Here is a 22,756-nt window from a genome sequence, read left to right as displayed (position 1 = left end):
CAGACCCGCAGGGTCTGTTGCTGCGCCGCTTAGGCGTGGGTTGTAAACACGGCCATAGAAAACGCGGCTATAGGTTATAGCCGCGTTTTTGGGGTCTATAGCCGCGTTTTTGAAACGCGGCTATAGACCCCGTTTTTTGTAGTGGTTGCTTCATCAAAATTTATTTTGTAGATTGAAGGTGGGGGTGGCAACCATTAAGCTGGGTGGGATACCATGTCTTGTTGTAGTGGTTCTTGCACCGAGCGAAACTCTTGCAACTGTTCAATAGCATCATTGTAAATTTTCTCCGTTGGCAAGGAAGTGGACCCGACCCTTTTTGCATTCCAGTTAAACCAGATATGTTTCACCATTTGGCATCCCTATAAGGCGTGTATACTATCTTCAACGTCCTCACCACATCGATCACAGGTTGGACTTTGAATTATTTTTCGCAATTGCAAGTTCTTTTTTGTTGGGAGTGAATCAGTTGCTGCCCTCCAGATGAAGTGACGGATTTTGTTTGGTACGTTCATAAACCAAATCTCATTCCAGAACTACTTGTGAGCCGCTGGATTGGACGTGCTAGGAATTGAGACTTCTGCCTTTCTTGTCAGGACTCGGTATGCCGATTTGGTAATGTAATGGCCTGATTGTGTTTCTGCACATATCAGTCTGTCTTCCGTGGCATTTAAGCTTAGAGGGAGCCTTATGATTGACTCTTCTTCATGTGGAAGGAATTCATCGTGGATCAGTTCTTCAAGCCAGCACCTGTTCTCCTCATCGATAAGGGCGCAAACCCGACTGTTGTTGGGAAGATTTTTTTGGGGTGAAATTACACGGCTAGAATGCAAGTTAGGCAGCCAACTTTCTCCACGAATCTGAATTGATTTCCCATCCCCGATCCTCCATTTTGATCCCAATCGCACCACTTTTCGTGCTTGTAGAATACTTTGCCAAGCGTATGATCCTTTCTCCTTCACCCCCTCTTCCAATATCGTGCAATTGGGAAAATATCTCGCTTTGAAGACCTTGTAAAAAAGTGAGTCTTTTTTGTGGAGCAGCCACCATACCTGTTTTCCCAACATGGCTAAATTAAAATTCCCAATATCCTTGAAACCCAAACCTCCTTGACACTTTGGCTTGCATAATTTTCCATTACACCCAATGTACCTTGCGTGCTTCCCCCTTATAACCCCACCAGAATTTCCGAATTAGGGACTCAATATCCTCGCATAGACTTTTTAGGAGTTTGAAACATCTCATGGTATAAGTGGGCATGGCTTGGAGTACCGCTTTTATCAAGACTTCTCTTCCACCTTGTGACAATAATCTCTTTTTCCAACCTTGCATTTTGTGCCAAATCCTTTCTCTAATATAACCGAAGCGTTGTTTTTTTCCCCTTCCCACAAAAGAGGGTAAACCAATATATTTTTCATAGTTGGTTGTGGCTACCACTCCCAGCAAATTTTATGTCTCCTCTTGCATGTATGTCTCGGTATTGGGGCTGAAGAAGAGTTGAGTTTTGCCTTGGTTTATTTGTTGCCCAAATGCTTCTTCATATTGCTTTAAAATCTCCAAGATGTGGGTACACTCTTGTGAAGTTGCCTAACAAGACAGCAAGTTGTCATCGGCAAAGAATAAATGTGAAACTGTTGGGGTTGCACTACAAAGAGAGACTCCTTTGATTGCACCCAAAATTTCAGCTTGTTGTATAAGTGAATGTAGCCCCTTTGCACACAAGAGAAAAAAAATAAGGTGATAACGGATCCCCTTGGCGAAGACTCCTTTTGGGGGTGAAGTTGCCACGGGGTTCATAATTAACCAATACAGAGAATCAGATAGTTTGAATGCAAGACTGAATAAGAGAGATCCATCTATTGTCAAATCCCATTTTTTTCCATTACTTTTTCAAAAAATACCCACTTTACTCTATCATATACTTTACTCATATCCAGCTTAATGGCCATGTACCCCGTTTTTCCCCCTTTTTTTGCTTTTGTTTTGAGGTGATGGAGGGTTTCATAGGCTACAAGGATGTTGTCTGAGATTAGTCTATCTGACATCAATGCACTTTGTGATTCTAACACCAACTTTGGGAGGATTTTCTTTAGACGATTGGCTATTGTTTTAGACACGATTTTGTACAAGACATTGCAAAGGCTTATCGGTCAGAAATCAGTTGCTTTTTCTGGTGATTTTCTTTTTGGTATAAGTGCTATGTAAGTGTGATTTAAACTAGCTGGCATGTTACCCGAATTTAGGATAGCCAAAGAAGCATCAATGACGTCTTGACCAATAAATTTCCAACAAGATTTGAAAAAAATTGGAGACATACCATCCGGGCCCGGGGCTGTTAGAGGCTTCATCTGTTTTAGAGCAAATTCAACCTCATCTGCTATGTAAATTGTAATCTCTTGTCAGATCAGAGTTCATAGTTGGGGTAACCTTTTTGTCAATCCCTTGCAAAATCTGGTCAAAATTTGTAGGCAAGATGGATGTGAATTTTTGCTTGATGCACTCCACCAATCTGTCTCCAATTTGTTTGTCATTCGTCACCATTGATCCATCTTCCAAAAGCAACTTGGAAATGAAATTCCTTTTGTTACGTTGTGTTGCTCGGCTATGGAAGTAACTTGTGTTCATGTCTCCACTCTTTAACCATTCTGCCCTAGATCTCTGGTGCCATAAGCATTCTTCTTTCACCATGAGTTCATACACCTCCCTTCTTAGGACCCAAATTTGTTCATGGTTTGCGCCAGCCATTGACATGGACTTGGCTTTGGCTAGTTATTTCTTCTTTTGGTTTAGCGTGTGCCGTATATTACCAAAACTCAATCTACTCCATTTTTGCAAAATTGACCTGCATGCCTCTACCTTACCAATTAACCTCCCAACCGGCTCCCCAAAATTATGGCCATTCCATGCTTTTTTGATAATCCCCTCACATGCTTCATCTTCTAGCCAAATCGCTTAGAAACGAAAAGGCCTGGATTTTTTTTATAGAATCTAACATTCTCATCGGCAGAACATAACCACAAAGGACAATGGTCAGATAAAGTACCTTGAATGTGATGAATGCGGATCGTTGGGAATAATTGTATCCATGCTAGAGTTGCCACCCCTCTATCCAATCGGATCTATGTTACTTCCCCATCAAATTGGTTGTTACACCAAGTGAAAGGTGCACCAACAAATCCCAAATCCCAGAATCCACAAAAATCCAATGCTTCTCTGAATTTCCTTATTTGTCTTTCTGGTCTACCGGGGCCCCCCTTTTTCTCATTAGCTTTTGTAATTTTGTTAAAATCCCCCACACACATCCATGGTAAATCCATTTTTAGACTTAGATGTTTTAGTAGTGCCCAAGAGTGTTCCCAATTGGCTGTTGTTGGATTTCCGTAAAAACTCGTCACCCGCTAGGCGTCATCCATTCCTGGGTTGACTACTGCATCTATAAAGGTTGGAGTTGAATCCAAGACTTTAAAATTGATTCCATCCTTCCAATAAAGGGCCAATCTGCCCCTTGTGTTAACTCGCGGCTCTATGAAAACATTCTCTAGGTGGAGGTTTGAGCAAAGTGTTTTGAGCTTGTGATCCTTTGCTCTTGTTTCCATGAGAAAGAGAATGGTGGGCGTATGTTCTTTCACCAATTATGTGAGTTCATGAACTACCACTAGTTGCCCCAATCCACAGCAGTTCCAGCTGAGGCAATTCATTGGCCTTGGCGGGGCTGTTGGACAGCCTCCGCCGTTTCGAGTTGTTCATCATTGCTACCTTGGGTAGTTTGTTGATGTTTGCTAGGAAAATTTGGTTCAAAACTTGATTCTAGGACTCCACATTTTCTGCCTAGAAGATGCTCTGAAACTGGGGCTGAATTGGTTGTTGCTTGACGTGTTTTTTGTGTCCAGGTTAGGAGGACTCGAAGTGTACTTGATGATGGATTGGAAACCCTAGCCTTCTTGTGGGAGTCGCATGATTTACTTATTTTGTCATGGCAAGCATCTGTTTTGGTGGCACGTGACTTTTGTTTTCCTAAAAAAAGGTCTATTGCCTTACAGTTGTCGCATGTTTTCAAGTCCCAATTATTCCCCTTTAATTTGCGTGTTGAATCCCTCATTATTCGATGGAGCAACTGATTAGGTATTGATGAAGGTTGAATGCAATTCAAGGTCTTGCTGAGGTGGATCCATCAACGACTCGGAATTCATATCTATCTTAAAGGTAGAATTAACTTCACAATTATTGTTTCGCCCCGTTTGGGATTGCAATTCAACCTTACAGTTAATGTTGTTTTGTACGTTACCCTTTAGCTCGTTGGTGAACGGTGGGATGGCTCCATGATTGTTGGTTGCACTCAGACCATCGGTTTGTTCCTTTTCCTTGAGTATCGTCGGTAGCTGATCCGAGTTTACATTCACCTCGGCCTCCATAGGTGTATGTGCAATGGTAGTTTCAGATTTTTTCTGTGAGGTGTAGTATCCCGACACTGTCATTCCCATCTTTCTTGTTGGTGTGAAAACTGGAGCTTGTAATCCTAGATCGAACTGTTTGTCCTCTGGCTTTAGAATTCCTTCATTGTCAATCCATGTCTCACAATCCTTGTCATTGTGGGTTAGGCGACCACACCAATAGCATACATTTGGAAGGCGCTCATACTTGAAACTTATCCAAACTTGCTTCCTATTCTCTAGAGTAATAAGTCTGCCTCGAAATAAAGGTAAAGATAAATCTACACTCACCAGTAATCGAAGAAAGTTCCCTCCATCAATTTCCTTGAAATATTTGGACATGGACACTTCCCCAATCACTCCACTGATCTTCAAAGCCACTTCCTTTGTCATGTACCGTGGTGGGATGCCATGTAATTGGACCCAAAAGCTTGCCCTTCCAACTTTAATCTCGTCTATCGGCGTTTCTTTGTCATATTTCTGCATCGCAACCAAATGCTTATCAAAACTCCATGGTTCACTTGCTATGATTCTATCAACCTCATTCTTGTTGTCGAAAGTGAATAAGACCATGTGGTCTCCGTAGTTTTGCATTTTGAAACCATTACAAGCCCTCCATATTGAATTGAAAGTACGAGCAATGACATCAATGCTTAGATTTCTCTTTGTGAAGAATTTTGCAATGATGGAAAATTCCCCTAGACTATCGGCAGACGTTAGGCTACATCCTGGAACCTCCCTGTTAGTTAGGGTCAAGTGGCTCCAAATCTACGTGATATCTTCCATTACCCTCCAACATTGTACTGCACCAAAACCTTTTCACTATTTCCCTAAACCTTGGGAAAAACCCCACTATCCTTGGAATAAACTTGTTACTTCAAGGATACACAAGACAACACCTTTAAAAAGAGAAGGGACAAACCAATTCTATCGTGCCAAGGATAGTTTAGAATCAACTTCTGTGGCTATAGAGAAACCCCCATAAACAAACAAAACTTGATTCCAAAATTTTAGAGTTGGTTATGAATTCTTTATATAATTAAATTAATATGTCAACTTTAAAACATAACATAATTTAGAAATTTATTTATTATATTATTTATATTGCACCAATTACATTCATTATCACTAAATTTACAAAGCACTTAAAATAAAATTGATAATAATTTTAACATTTTTCTTTAAAAATTATCATCAAGAAAAATGTGGCTTAGAGACACTGCCCCACAATACTGGCCTTAACAAGAAAGTCAAGAATTTAAGTATAGGAGATTATGACTCCCCAAAGATTTGATTTGATTTGATTGGATATTAATTGACTTTTTGTTATGTGGATGGGTGTTGAGTCTCACATCAAGTATATTAGGTTGATTTAGGCTTTATCAACAATTGTTCATATAATTTAATCATGACTTTATAAAAGTAGAATTAAGGGTAGATTTAGATGAAAGTCATATTACATTACTAGCACATTTCCATTATAGAAAGGCCCATATTTTATGATAATAATTTTTTTTTTAAAAATGATTTTGCGCAATTTTTCTCATGAATGATATTAGAGATAATACAAATTTTACTTCATAAAACTTATAAACTAATGTATCACCAATCACCAAAAAAAAGTAATTAAAAAATATATCAATTACATTGTTAAAGTTTACCAATCATATTCTAATTCACAAAAAAAATTAAATCAAATATCCATCAATGGAATATGATGGAGGGACCAAAAAAGTTTAGTTTAGAACATTGGGAATTATAATTGGTCACTTTAAACTTTAGATACTAAATCTGCTTATAGGTTAAAAGTTCATGGATCAACAATAATGAAAAATATCTTCCATTCTATTGAGCATGTTGAGTATGATTTTTTTTTTCATTATAAACTTGCATTTTTCTATTGTTCCGAATACTAAAAATACTAAAAGCATGATATGAAAATGTTTATTCTTCAGTGTCTCCTATTTTTAGGGTTGCAAATGAGCTAAGTCAAATAATGTATATTGCAAGTTCATGATTGTTTATTTAAATTTATTTCAAACATGAGCCAAACTTGAGCTTATTATCAAATTAGATTTTATGTTCAAATTTGGCATATTTTCTTGTCGAACAAGCTTTAGCTTGTTCATGAGGTATCTGATTAACTTATTATTATTTTTATATATAATACACGATGATCACTACAATTAAATATTTTTACTCCTTTCACATATCTATGATAATAATTTATATCAAAATTAAAATTGAAATTGTGTTATTTTAGTTAATTAGATAAATTTTTTTTTTAACTTATAAAAATTAGATTCACAAACCTTGTATAGTTGAAAATTATGTATAATTGCACTACAAATGGATTATCTATATTGTCAATAAATTATTAAGTAACTGATATTTTTAATGAATTTATTTACAAATTTACATAATCTAATCTCAAGTGTTTGTACATATAAACATATAATACTCAATAGTTGAGTTTGAGCAAGCTTAAACTTAATTAATTTATTAAATAAATTAACATAAACATATATTCTACATTAGAAATGTTAGAACTATAAATTATTTTACAACATTTTTTACAAACTGTTAATGTAGTGAGTAATTATTGATAAGTGATGTTAGTGATGAGCCAAGATGACCATAACAATAGTTTATAAAAATGTTATAAAATAATTTGTAACTATAATATTACTTTTTCTCATTATTATGAGAACCTAGAATTTGTCATTTTCACTATGTTTGGAGGGGAAAGAAGAGAAAAGAAGGGAAGAAATGTAATTTCCTCTATTAGGTTGCTAAATAAAGAGAAAAGAAATGCATAGAAACAAGTTCCTTTGGACCCATTTTTTGCAATCTGTCCAAAATGAGTGGAAATTGAAGAGAAACAGTATTTCTTTTCCTTTTCTTTTCCCTTCTTTTGCTTTAAAGTATGTTTGGTTGTGGTTGAGGTTGAGGGAAGGGAAGAGAAAGGAAAAGAAGAAAAGATGGGAAAGAGAAAAGAAAATATTTTTCTTCGAGGTGTTTGGATATAGAAGGAAAGGAAGTAAGAAATGATGAAAATTTTTGTTTGGTTTACAAAAAGAGATGAAAGGAAAATGTGTATTTTTAAGTTCATGTCCCTTGAAAAATTAAATAGTAACATAACTTGTGAGGGACATTTTAGTAATTTTATGATATAAAAAGAAAAAAATCATGCCATATACTTCTCCCTTTCCCCCTTTTTCCACCAATGGGCTGATAGCAAAATTAGGAATGACAATGGGTCGGGTTCGGGCCGAGTTTCTTTATACCCGAACTCAACTCACGGGCCTGTATCCATTACCTGAACCCGACCCAGTTAATAAATGGATTTTTTTTCACAGATCCAAACCCGCCCCGTCGGGCCCCGCGGGTCCTGTCCACTTTAGGGCCCAATCCTAACTCCTCAGGGCCTAAATCGTGGCTCACTTTTTTTTTTTTAAATAAAAATTTCGTAATTAATTTAATAAATCTCGGATTTCTACACTAATTTAATTTACAATAATTATTTTAGATTTCTACAATAATTTTAGATTTCAAATTTCACATAAATATACAATAATTTACTTTTAGATTTCTCATTTTTCCTTTCAAAATCACAAACCTAAATATAGAAATCACAAACCCAAATACAGAAATCACAAGAAATAATACATAAAAATTACAAACCCATACATGAATCCTATATACATAACCCAAATACATTAAAAAAAAAAAAAAAAAAATCCTTCCTTACAACAAGATTTGCCACAAATTCAAATATATACAAAATAAATCTCCCAAATCCGAATCCGTGACCATTACATCAAGTTGAAAAATCTACAAAATAAATCTCACAAATGAATATACATAATAATACCCCTTTCAGGCACAAGTAATGAACCTAAAAAAAAAGAAGAGATCTTGGCAGAGGTGGCAGATCTTGGCTGAGCTACACTTGGAGAAGACAGATCAGAGCTCAGAAAAGACAAAGAAAGAGAGAAACAAACCTGTGACGATCTTGAGATTGGTGGTGACAGAACTTGAGGCCGGCGGTGAGATCGTGTGATGGCAGCGGCTTCAGAGGTCAGAGCTTGAGGTTGAGTCCGTGAGTGAGAGAAGGAGAAGAAGGTGAGCCCGTGAGTGAGAGAGGGAGAGGAAAGTGAGGCTGTGAGGGCTGAGTGTGGAATATGAGAGGAAGTAGTCAGGTAGGGTTTTATTTATTTATTTATTTATTTATTATATATATGTATATATATAAGGAGTTTTGGATAATTTATAGTAAAACAGGTCGGATCCGGGTATGAAAAAAACTCGGACCCGACCTGGACCCGCTTCAGGTTTTTTTTAAAAGACCCATACCTGACCCTATAATTTATCGAGCTGAGTAAAATCTGACCCATTAGGGTCGGGCTGGACCGGGTATCCGCGGGTCAGACTTTTATTGTCATCCCTAAGCAAAATGCTAGGTTCCACCGAACAAATTTCACTCCAAATCAGCCCCTCTCATCTTCCCTCTTCCAACCAAACTAAGGAAAGAGCTACTTCTCCCTTCTCTTCTTTTCTTTTCTCTCTTAATCCTTCCAATCCAAACATAGCCTTACTCATTGTTTTTTTCTTTCTCTTCCCTCTCTTTCAACTAAACAAAGCGTTTATCTGATCAATGCTATCCATATTGCATAGTACACTGAGTTACTTAACGCTAAGAATATATAAAATGAAACAATGGGTCTGTTTGAGATCCACTTATTTTGCTAAAATTGAAAACTTTTTTGTTGAAAGTACTGTAGATAAAAGTAAAAATTAGTTGAAATAGTACAGTAGAACCCATAAATAGTAGCAAAACTAAGTTGAATAGTAAAATAAGTTGGCAAAAATAATTTTTGCCAAACACACACAATGTATGCCACAATTTGTCAACATGACGAATTGTAAGTGGTAGATATGCATCTCTACATGGATCTACGATCACACATTTAGAGCATCCACATTAGTAGATGCAAACTTATCATCTATTTTGTACAAAAAAACTACTTTTTCTATTTTACACACTCATTTTTAAAAAACACACACATCAGTTCATCTATTATACACTATATTTTATATAAATAATATTTTTATATTCTTTTTTTAATATTATATTATCTCCTTTTTCTTTTTCCTGTTCTTCCTCTTCTTTCTTCTTCTTTCTTTTTCCTTATCTCTTTCTACTGTTTCCTCTCTCTTTTCTTCCTCTTCTTTCTTCTTCTTTCTCTCACAAGCAGATCAACATCACCATCAAAACCCAGAACACCTCTCCAATCCACCGATCTCCATTAACACTCCATCACAAGCACCACAACCATCAAAACCTAGAAGCACTGATCCACATGCAGCAACGACGATTGTGATGGTGATGAACACCTCTCCAATCCACCGATCTCCGTTAACACTCCATCACAAGCACCATAACCATCAAAACCCAGAATCACCGATCAAAACCCACATCACCGATCAACCATGAAAACCCACATCACCGATCACCGATCCAAATTGCCTCTCCAATCCACGATCCACGATCACCAATTCAACAACTTTGTTCCAATGGTTGATTTTTTATTTTTGTGGTTGATTTTTTATTTTGTGTCTGTGGGAGTGTGTGTATTAGAGGAAGAAAGAACATGATGAGGGAGAGAATGCGTTAGTTTTGCAAATGGAGAAGAGAGAGAAAAAAAGGAGCGAATATGAAATTATTAAAATATTAAATGCAAGAGCTATAGTAACTGTGCATATTTGCATGGTTACTGTAGCTATTGTGCATTTATGCACAATTTTACACTCACTGATATGAGTTATTTTACTTAAAATGTGTAAATTAGTTACTTTTTCTATTTTGTAAAACTTTACACATACTGATACTGATGCTTTTACAACTCACAACTCTCTATAAGTGAGCAAATTATAGTACAAGTTGTATCATTTTATGGATTTCTAGGCTATAAAATATGTGATGGGGTGTGATAGCTTTAGCAATGAATTAAACCAACCACCGTGCACTCTTGGTGCGGTAGTCACTCCACAAGTATAAGTGCTTATGGGGCGTAGGGGGTAAGGGTCGGGGGTTCAAGTTTCTAGGAAAGAACATGATGAGGGAGAGAATGCGTTAATTTTGCAGATGGAGAAAAGAGAAAAAAAAAAAGAAAAAAAAAAGAAAAAGAGCAAATTAGAAATATAAAATATTAAATGCAAGAGCTACAGTAACTGTGCATATTTGCACGGTTATTGTAGCTATTGTGCATTTATGCACAATTTTATACTCATTGATGTGGTTTTTTTTTTTTTTGCTTAAAATGTGTAAAATCAGTTACTTTTTCTATTTTGTAAAACTTTACACATGCTGATGCTGATGCTGATGTTCTTAAAACTCACAACTCTCTAGAGCAACCACATCAGTTCGTGCAAATTTCTGTCTATTTTGTAAGAAAAAACCTATTTTTTCTATTTTACATATCTACTTTTACAATACACCCATATCAGTTTATCTATTCTACACATTTATTCAATAAAATATTTATTCTTTTTACATTTTTTATTATTTCCTTCCCTCTCCTCTCTGGAACTCTCTCACAGACCCAACACAAATCCAAAATCACCCACACCAGCCACCGTCTTCTCCGTCGAGCTACAAACCCAAAATCACCAACACCCAGCCACCAGCCACCATCTTCTCCGTCGAGCTATAGACCCAACACAAACCCAAAATCATCCACACCGAGCCACCAGCCACCATAACGATCAAATAGAACAAAATCACCCAGCCAACCATCGTCTTCTCGACGTGGAACTCGAAGCTCGACCGTGGATTCTCAACGCGGATTGAGCCCTTGGATACCCACACCCAACCGACTGCGGATCTCGACGCAGAACAAAATCACCCACACCCAGCTGCGAATTTCTCCCGCCCGATCAATTCTCTATCACTGTCTCCATCTCCATCCGATCAATTCTCCGTCACCCACATCAGTGTTCCCAACTCACTCGTCGCCCAAACTCGCTGATCAGACTCAGTCCGTGGCACGCGAGATCTTCGCCGAGCTATCGTCGTTTTCGTCTTCGAAGCTTGAGATTTTGAAGAAGAAGGAGAAGCTAATCAACTTTGCAGAGTTGAGATGAGAGAAAGAGAGAGCTGTGATGAAATGAGAATGAGAGAGTTGAGATGAGAGTCATATGTAGAAGAGAGGAGAAATTATTAAAATAGTAAATACACGAGCTACAGTGACTATGCATATATGCATGGTCTCTATAGCATTTGTATATTTATGCACAACTTTACAACCACTGATGTGGGTGTTTTTTTGGCCAAAATGTGTAAAATGAAGGAGTTTTTGTATTATAAAAAAGTATCCACCAACTGATGTGGATGCTTAAGTGAGCAAATTATAGTACAAGTTGTGTCATTTTACGGATTTCTAGGCTAAAAAATATGTGATGGGGGTGTGATAGCTTTAGCAATGAATTAAACCAACCACCGCACACTCTTGGTGGGGTGGTCATTCCACAAATATAAGTGCTTGTGGGGTGGGGGGTAAAGGACGGAGTTCAAGTTTTCTAGAAAGAGTTTCACACACATATATACAAATTAAGTTAGAGTAAAAATTTTACCTTGTAAAAAAAAAAAAAAAAACAATAAACAATGAATTAAACCACTTGATGATAAATTTAAAAAAAAAAAAAAATACTACAGGTTATTAAGCAACATTTTGTCATGTTTTGCTTTTACTTATCCAGTAATTTCCTTTTAGATACAATCATGCAAAAGGCATAATAAATGATATTTCAGACCGGGTGTAACTAGGCGAGTAATGACCTAAAAGGCGAAAGCTTGAATACCCATGCAGCACGTGATTCTTGGGATTACTTTTTTTTCTTTCTTTTTTTTTTTGGATTTTACGATAAAGTAAAAAAAAAACCAAAACCCCTTTTTCTATTTCAGTTTGACTGTACTGAATTTCCCATCTTTCATGTTGCACGTTTTTATATTGATATCGAGACACGTGACACGACACAAATATTTTATGTAGCAGTTTGACAATGTTGTCAGTCACTAAAGACTCAGCAGAGCAGTGTTGCAATTAATAATTATAGATAGTTGTGCATGTGTCATGCTCTCTATGATAGTCTGAATCCGTACTCCAATATTATCACATCCTATCTTTTCTTTATTTATTTTTTATTTTAATGTTTTTCACCTTTTTTATTTCTTCCGACCCTAGTTCATAATGGATAATGTCATTCCCGGTTAAAAAGTGAAGAATAATTTGATGGGAAAAGTTTTGGATAAAAGTGAAGAATAATTTGATGGGAAAAGTTTTGGATAAGCATCGGTTTGAAAAGTTTTTCTTTTATTTATTTATATATATTTTATTTTCAGCAATTTTACCATCTGTTTGGTAGTAATTATTTTCAATAACTTATTTATAATATTTACCAAAAATATAATCTTTAATAATTTTTATGTTAACTATGTGACAAAAAACTACAAATTTTGAATTTTGAACAAATAAAAATAAAAATGAGATTATTTATAACAAAAAAAAAATGAAACAAAAAAGAAATTTTTTTTAACAAATAAAAAAAGAAGCTAAATGCACTCTTAATCTCTATTACGTTAATACTTTTAAATATTCACCGAATGATTGGAACCACATTTTCTTTTAATAATAGAAAACTTTATTGATATTAACTTATAATTACAACATAGGAAACTAATTAGGATCCTCCAAAAAAAAAAAAAAAATCATGATGTCGCAAAAGTTACAAGAAAACAAGACGCACTTTTTATGTGGAAAAAGAACTAAACATTTTAGCTTCTAAATGAAAAGTTCAAATTCTTGAGGGGCCTATTGAATCTACAAAGTAATAAGGTTTTGGAATCCACTATAAAGGAACAATAGATAGAGTTTGAAATTTTATTAATCTAAAAACTAAATTGTCATGGAGGGCAGCCAGGGCAGATTGTGAAGCTTAGCTACTTCAAACAAATTTGACCATAGTAATCTTCTCTCTGCTATTCTAGGACTAGAATATATAGCAGAATTAAGCCAAGCGTGATTAGTGGAGCATACCTTGATAATTGGGAGTATAAGTATGGGGGTAGACAAGTGAGCATTAATAGAGCTTTAGAGTTTAAAGATTGTCTGGATAGCTGTAATATGATTGATCTTGGTTTTGCTGGCCCAAGGTTTACCTGTACTAATAAGAGGCCTATTTCGGATCTCATATTGGAAAGACTTGACATATGCTTTGCTAATCCTGAGTGGAGAATTATGTACCCTAAAGCAACTGTAACACACCTTCCTTGAACCTTTTCTGATCACTGCCCTGTGTTGGTAGATTTATTCAGGCCACCTCTAAATGCATCCAATAGGCCATTTCATTTTCAAACAATGTGGCTGCTTCACCCTGAGTACCCGAAGGTTGTTCAAGGTGCTTGGGCAGAGAGTATTGGCCTTTTAGAGGCAACCATGAATTTTATTGTTTGGGCTAAAAGGTGGAATTCGGATGTGTTTGGCAATGTGTTTATGAGGAAGAAAATGGTCATACAAGAATTAATGAAACTCAAAAAGCCCTTGCCAATGGTCCAAATGAGTTTTTGATCCAGTTGGAAAAGAAATTGATTGAAGAATATGCAACTATCCTACTTCAAGAGGAGGAATTCTCGGCCCTTAAGTCTAGAATGAATGCTACGGCTTTTGGAGACAGAAATACTTCGTATTTTCATCTATCCACTATAAACCGTAGACACAGGAATAAAATTAGAGGTATTAAAAATAGAGAAGGGGAGTGGATGTTTAAGGAAGATCAAGTCAAGGAACACATACAAAGAGGGTTTTATGATCAAGTCAGGAAAAGTCTTGTCTCAATTCTCCTATCTCTAGCTTCTTCTGTCGCTTTTTATTGGAAGAGGAACAAGAAAGGATTGGAAGGGAGGTATTGGAGGAGGATATCAGGGTCGGATTGTGGGCCCTAAAGGCATTTAAGGCTCCTGGCCCAGATGGACTTCATGCTGGATTTTTCCAGCACTTCTGGCATGATGTCAAACAATCAGTTTGTGATGGAAATTAAAAATTGCTTTGCCCAAGGCTGCATCCTGGATTATCTTAATGAAACCCTCATTACCCTTATCCCAAAATGCCAATGCCTGGAGACCCTTTCACAGTATAGGCCTATCAGCCTATGTAATTTCATTTACAAAGTGCTCTCGAAGATTATTGTGCACTGGATCAAACTGTATCTAAGCAATCTTATTTCGCCCGTGCAAGCCGCTTTCATTCCTGGAAGGAGAGGCTTGGATAATGTCCTAATCACCCAATAAATGATTTATGCGTTAGATAGAAAAAATGGTAAGGATGGGTATGTGGCCATCAAGGTGGACTTGGAAAAGGCGTACGATAGATTAGAATGGAACTTTATCCATAAAGTACTCCAAGCTTTCCACTTTCCCCATCACCTTACCAAACTTATCATGAGTTGTGTTTCTACGACAAGTATTTCGATTCTGGTAAATGGAAGCAAGATGGATAGTTTCCTCCCCTCTCGTGGCATCAAGCAGAGAAACCCCCTATTTCCCTACTTATTTATATTGTGTATGGAATTCCTCACTCATCTCATTGAAGGTAAGTGTGTGGAAGGCAGCTAGATTCCCCTTAAGGCCTCACAGGGGAACATTGGAATCTCCCACCTTATATTTGCAGATGATCTTATTTTGTATGCAAAGGTCACGGTGGAGGCTTGTGAACCCATATTAGAGGTGTTGCAAGCGTTTTGCTCTGAATCAGGCCAAAAAGTGAGTGTGGTTAAATCTAGAATCTATTTCTCTCCCAATGTGGATCAAGTATAGAGAGAAGAAGTGTATGATAAACTTGGTATCCAGTCCACATCTAATTTTGGTAAATATCTAAGCTTTACCCTTAAGCACAAAGGCTCAGACAGAAATTGTTTCAAATTTGTGTTGAGAAGGTGATGAGAAAATTGGCAAGATGTAAAGCAAATTACCTTTCCTTTGTTGGCAAAGTAGTCCTGGTCAAGTCAGTTATGTCGGCTATTCCTAATTATGTGATGCAAGGTTCAACCCTCCCTGTGCACTTGTGTGAGAAATTGGATAGAGTTAATCAAAACTTTCTGTGGGGAACAATGGATCTGAAAAGAAAAACACAACTTGTGGGGTGAAGCAAAATAATAAAATCCAAAGAGGATGGGGGACTTGGGATACAAGTGGCTAGAGGAAAGAGTAATGCTTTGCTGGCAAAGTTGAATTGGAGAATGTTCCAAGAAAAGGAATCTTTGCGGGCAAAAGTTATTTTGAATAAGTATTGCGCAGCCTCTAGAAGGAGGTCACAGGATTTGGATAAATTGTCTTCCTCACCAAACTGGCAAGCAATCAAGCTTGGATCTGCAACCTATTCTGATGGCATTAGGTGGAGAAATGGAAATGGGGAAAGAACTAAAGTGTGGTAAGATAGGTGGATAAAGGGAAGTTCTCTTTGGGAACTTATTGAAGGACCCCTACCTTCAGCAGAGAGTGAGTTGAAGGTGGCTGACCTGAACTAAAATCATGTTTGGAATTGGAGCTTAATTTCTTTTGATCTCCCCTAACACATCAAAGATAGCATTAAAACTATTCCTGTCCAAATGTTTGGCATAGGTGAGGATTCTATCATGTGGACTATCGCTTAGCCATTTTGGACCATTCTCAAGAATCCCCTTTCTGTGGAGTGTGGATATGGAAAATTGACTCACTCCCTAAAATAATCCACTTCTTGTGGCTTTGTCTCCATAACAGCATGTTAGTGAGGGGGTTTTGGCTTCTCGGGGAATAAGTTGTAGCAGCCAATGCCCTGTTTGCAATAGGCAAGAGGAGACTATAATCCACATGTTATGTGACTGTGAATTTGCTCGAATTTTCTAGGACAGAATCCAAATTCACCTTGGTCAGAGACAGTCTAGTGTTACTAATATATCTGATCGACGACTTAAATTAAACTACCTAAGCCAAGAATTCCACCAGACATCCATATCATGGAAAATTCTCTTCCCTTTTGCCATTTGGTCTTTTTGGAAACACAAAAATAGGATGTGTTTCGAAAATGCTCCTTTAGACCTCTCCCTTCACAAATCTTGTATTAACCAAGCTTTAGAGTACTTCTATTGTGTGGGGAAAATCAGGAAGCAAAATCGCTTGGTTGCAATCCAGGTTAGATGGATTAAACCCCCAAGGGATTGGCTAAAGCTAAACACTAATGGGGCATCGCAGGGTAACCCAGGGAAAGCTGGTGGAGGTGGTGTCATAAGGGATAGCTCTGGAAAATGGGTGAAGGGATTTTCTAGATCTATTGGGGTTGCTACGAGTGTCATGGTAGAATGTTGGGCCATTAGAGATGGGCTGGTTCTGGCAAAACAGTTGGGAATCCGAAATTTAGAAGTTGAACTTGATGCAAAAATCATTGTTAATCTTTTGCAAGCTGAGTTAGCAGCTAACAGACCATTCTCTCCCCTTCTCAATGATTGCAGGTCACTATTAACAGGCCTTTCTCTCCCCTTCCATCTCATGATATAAACTTTATTGTAATATTAGATACCAATGGCTTGTAGTATAGCAGACTTACCACTACTACTTTGGCCATTTTGGCTAGCTAATGTTTAATGCAATCCTTTTCACCAAAAAAAGAAAAAAGAAAAAAAAAAGACTTAGAGCAATCCAGTCTACAACATTTGTTGATCTAAACCTTCAAGTGGATTTCTTGGAGTCACAACTAGGGATGTTTATCTACAGTTAGTTAACCATAGTTGCTAAATAATCTTTAAGTGAAGAGCTTGGAGCCACAAACATGGTAGTTTGTGTGCAACAGTCCATAATAGAAAAGTTTGTGGATTTGGAGTTATGTGCGATCACGACTAGTATGTGCTACATGATAACAGTAGATTTAGGGTTAAGATTATTGTACAAATTTTGATTTTATTAATGGATATGTTGCATTGAGGACTGTTTAGGATAAATCATCTCCAAGTTTTTTTTACTATGAAACCACAACTTCATCGGTTTTCCTAGATCACCATATTATTGTCTTCTGTTATTTCTGTTGAATTTATTGTTTTATTGCTTTATTTGTGATATATTTAATCTGATATACTACACCGAACCCTTTTTTTTACCACCTCTGCCGATTATTTTGTCTTTTTCTCAGTTTCTGGTCTGCTCTTTGTGCAGCTGTTTGGAGGCTTTTTCGAGCTTTGTTTCTTCAAACTTTATATGCTTGGAAAGCTTTGGATGTCTAGTTCCAATAGTCTTGTCCTTGCAACATTTGGAGCTACAGTCATCGAGATATGGCATCTGGAAGGAAGACGACCTAGTGGTGACAAATTTTGTGATGTTTTTCCTTGAAAAATGTGTATCTTCCAATCCGAGGTAGATATCATTGAGCCCTTTTTATGAGAGGTAGTCAAAACCTCATTCTTCAAGTTAGTTCAATCGGATTACTCCAATTCTTGCCCAATCGGTACAGTAAAAAAAAAGTGAAGATTCTATTAGGGTTTTTGGTATTTTAATGATATCTTGTTTTAGCTTCGATTGTGGCCTGTAAACTATCATTTCAAAGGAAAAAATATGTTCTATGAGACAGTCCAAGATTCAACTTAATTCGATAGTTGGATCAAAAATTTAATTTTTTGACAATACTCGGTCAGGGTTTTGGTCTCAATTGCTATCAAAAGAGTTTTTAAATGTTGTGACCATTTGATTCACTATCCAATTATTTTGTATTTATTTTGCTCTTTTTTTCTTTAAAGCTTGTAAATTTTGCATTTTTTTTTCAATTTTTTGAAATTTAGCATTTGTTTTGACATGTGAATCAGGACTGAACAAAATACAACATCGACACTTATTATTACTACTATCGAAAGGTGTCCAACTTACCAAATGCCATTGATTTATTATCACTCTCCAGAGCTTCTGAGTGAAAGTTATTGCTTCTCTCTGCCCTTTCTCTCTATGATTGTCATTATTGTACTTTGTTTGGTTCTACTGCCATGCATAATAAATACTTAAATACACCCTCCAATTGCGACATGAACATCAAACGATTACATAGATAAATTTCTTAACATGGGCATCGGATTACCATCGTAATCAAGATTCCCTTATTGTAGAATGACTCTTACACATCACACACATCACACAAGTGGTACTCATTACAAACTTAGACACATAATTATTTGGTAGAGATGGTAATGAGAGAGAGAGAGAGAGAGAGAGAGAGAGAGAGAGAGAGAGAGAGAGAGACATAGGTTGCCATTTAGTGCAATGCGTTCATAGGACCATCAATGTGGCAACACTTATAGCTAATATAAGTCTCCATGATACGAGGACACTCGGGGCATTTAATATGCTCTGGGACCTTTCCAGCATTCATGGGGATGTCAACACGGCAACAATGGCGACCTGTTTGAATAATCTTCTCATGGTGATCCTTGAAACAAATTTCAAAGCCAACCTCACGCACTAGCTCCTTATTTTTGTCAAACTCCTCCGAGACCTTCAACATTGTTGTCCCATTACCACTAACCACCAATCTAGAGCCTTTGCTCAGCACAACCCATCCACTTTCAGTCTTGTATGAAAGCAACTTTTGGATTTCCTGAGTTACAATGTCTTGTTCAGTATTCTTGTGAGTCTTGGAGAAGAAAAAGCTCTCTATGCGGTTCCAGAAATGCCCTAAGATGTTGGGGTCATCCTCCCCTTTACTACCTTTTCCCACGCAGAATAACTCAATGGAAATCTTTTTATCCTTCATGACTAGGTCATTAGCCAAGGTAGTTGCTTTTTTGTTAAATTGTTGGATCCATTCATTGTCCTTGCCTCCATAGAAGAAAATATACTTCTCTTGTTTGATTTGATTAAACAACAAAGCATAATTTTATTTGAATTAATATGTTTAAAATTTTCTTATCAAAATGCATGAATATGTGTACATGTCATTGAGAGAAATTCTCAATTTCTATTTCATGTGATCCTCTCCACCTATGTGATCCTCTCCATTTAGCTTGAAATTGAGAGAAATTTTATTTCATTGTTAAAATTTTATTTTTTGAATCAAACAATATATAGTGCCACGTCGTTTAAAATTTTAATGTGACCGTAAATACACTTTTAGATTAAATCCTAATGTTTATATGTAGACTATAAAATAAATTCGTTTCAAATGCAGAGGATTTTAATATAGAGTGTAAGTATTTATATAATTTAGATTTGAGAAAATAAGTAAATAACTTTACCCAATTTGAAACATCTGGGTGAATGTCAAACCATACTGATCCTATCCCATCAACTCTATTGGTAAGAGTTTCTTCAACCGTAGTAGTGAAAGGAAAGGCCTTCATTCCCCATACTTGGATCATGTGGAGTGCATTTGGGTGTTCCACCTTCCCTTGTCGATTCATCACCATGAGGATTGGCTTATTTTTGAAGTTCCACTCCTCTTTAATGAACTTAATACCTACTATTGGTGAAAAGTGCTGCACTACGTACCATGGCATCTTAAACCGCAGCATCTCAAACTTCTTTCATAGTTCATCTGTCCATTGCTCCACAATTGGAATCCACACAATTTTATACTGATCTTCCTTTCTTATTCCTTCATAAATTGGCTTGAGAATCAAAATATCATCAATGGTGATGTCTAGGGCCGAAATGTAAAATAAAACATTCTTCTTTTTTAGCACATCGATATTAACCTGTTTATGCAATACAATTATGAAAATTGAGCTATGTTAAATCGAAGTTGTAACATGTAAATTAAATAGATGATGTAATTATTGCATAGTTTAGATCGAATATAGTTATATACAAATGTAGCAGTGGCCGAACCTGTTAAGCTAGTCAACTCAAAAATCTGAGGAATTGGGTTAGAGATAATGCGTGCCCACAACGCGTAGGCTGGCTATTTTTTATTGCTTCAATATCATTTTGAGTTGGGCTTAGGCTTGATTTATGACAAAAAAAACCCATTCAATACTTGATTTATTTTATTTGTATGAAGAAAATTTTAAATTATATAGTCTTAATTTTTAATGATAAATTTTAAATGATGGATAAATGAATGAGAAAATAAATTAAATTTTATATACAATATTGTACAATAAATTAAATTTCAAAAATTGGACTAGGCTTGCAGCTTGCTAGCTACTCTCTTTATTGGGTTGGTTTGGAGTCCACTGGGTAGTTCACAGTTTCTAGTAATTTGTTCGTATAGTGTTTATCAAAAGATAAAGTTTTTGGTAATTTCTAAAATCATAGCTAAGATAGATTCGGGCCAGACATGAGCAAATACTATAACCCGATCCAATACTATAGACACCCTTATTTGTAGTATGTTATCAAAGACTATTGGATTGGGATCCGGTGCAATAGTTAGAGCTATTGCATCACGCAATACTTCTCATATCATTTTTTACTTTTTCAAAATTTTTAACATTTTTTAAACTCTCAACTTTTTAACTTTTTAAACTTCTTTCATACAATGGTTGGTATCAAAAGTTAATTTTTTAACTTACATCTGAATAATTGAGAAGGTATTGCATAGTGCAATAGATCTCAATCTGTTGCATATATAATAGTGATAAGAGTAGTAGAAATAAAACCAGGAAAAGTGATATGCCATAAGATCTAACCACTCTGTTAGTGGAACCATCAATGAGCGGCTGCACATTATCTTTGCCAAAAATCAGTGCCTTGAACACCTCCATGATCTCAGTTGGGGTTTGTAAGAGTTTGGAGAGTTTTCGATATGCCTCTATTATCTCTGCATTGAACAACAATCTTTGATTAGAATTCCTACGCATTTTTAACCTATAATATTTCATGTGCAACATATTTAGCCTATTTGTTGACGGCAAAGTGTTATCTGCACCCTTAGCAAGTTAAGGGTGTAATTGATTTTTTGAGCAAAGGGTGATAGATCCTGTGTCCTGTCCCTGAAATTAAGCAATAAGCATGGTTATTGCGTTAGATTAAGTATATGATCGATATTATACAGAATTATTTCTGGACATATTCTTCATTTCAAAGGCAAGGACTTACTCATCATTAATGATGCAACACATCTGAGTCATACAAGCTGCTATGGTTATGATAGCCCAATAGACATCTATTGGGATACGGTCCATGGCTATTGACAATGCTGGTACATCTTTTGTACCATAGATGGATAGCTTTTCCAACTCAAACATGCATTGAATGACTTCTAATGTGACCTTGACCAAGTTGTTAAGTTCAACCGTTGCATTCTTGTGTTTTTGAAGGCCTGGACGGCTTAATACGGTAGGTACTCGCTTCAAGATCCCAATTGGTTTGGCAAGTTGGTCTAATGAGTGAAGTTGGGTAAGGAGCCAGAATTCCCCATACTCCATAGCAAAAGCCGCAAGTGTCAACACTGCCTTCGAATCCCATGAGTAATGTGAGAGATTATTAAGTATTGACACTGTTGTTTTGTGTGCGAATTCCTCACCCGCAGATTTGCATGTCATCTAGCATTACATAATTTGGCATCAAATTACCAATTGATAGAATAATTGTTAGATGATTAAATTTATGTTTTTATAATAGTTACAATGTAGGACAAAAAATGCTATTCTTTTGTAATTACCAGGGAGGAAAGATGCTTAAGCGTACACAGTGGTGGGGTGAAGCCAACTTTAGGAGCCTTTTCATCAATGTTCTCTGGGTGTTCATGAATACCCTAGAGTAAGCCAATAGAAATTTTCAGTGAGAAAACTCAAAGACATATATGAAGAGAATAAAAATTTGAAATCACCAATGTTTCCTGTTTAAATTTAAACAAAAAACAACTTAGCATGCATCTATCTATTCCTTTCAAAACTAAATATGATAAATTTTTGTGTCCATATCTATGCTATTGATGAGGATAAGCCATGGAGGTTTACAGATATTGTGATAAGTTATTAATGCTTCGAAGTTTTAGTTATTAGGAACTATGTTTAATTATTTAACAATAATTCAAATACTTCCTCTCAAGTGTGAATTTAAACATCTCCTAAGAGAGTATATGCATGTAGTGGTAACATATATATACCAGCATAACATTGTCAGCAACAACCGTAGCACGCTTGAGAATGTTTTCCACAATAGAGAAAAGAGAATCCTCATCAAAGTTGTCGTCATCAGCATGAACATGGGTTGCATAAATGTGATTCATGATCTGCTCGTCTGACATGGTAAACACGCTCAGCTCAGCCTTAATGGGTTGCTGTGCAGAAGCTAGCGCAATCTTGTTGCTGGCCAT

General features: G+C 36.3%; 1 pseudogene; it reads right to left on the bottom strand.

The window, feature by feature from the left end:
• Nucleotides 1-18,720: 18,720 nt before the first annotated feature.
• Nucleotides 18,721-22,756, bottom strand: LOC142626408 (protein SIEVE ELEMENT OCCLUSION B-like; annotated as a pseudogene).

Source organism: Castanea sativa, chromosome 2 (genome assembly GCF_040712315.1).
Source record: "Castanea sativa cultivar Marrone di Chiusa Pesio chromosome 2, ASM4071231v1".
In the NCBI taxonomy this organism is placed as follows: domain Eukaryota; kingdom Viridiplantae; phylum Streptophyta; class Magnoliopsida; order Fagales; family Fagaceae; genus Castanea; species Castanea sativa.
Note: the sequence above shows the minus strand (reverse complement) of the source record. Positions and strands in the feature narration are given on the sequence as shown.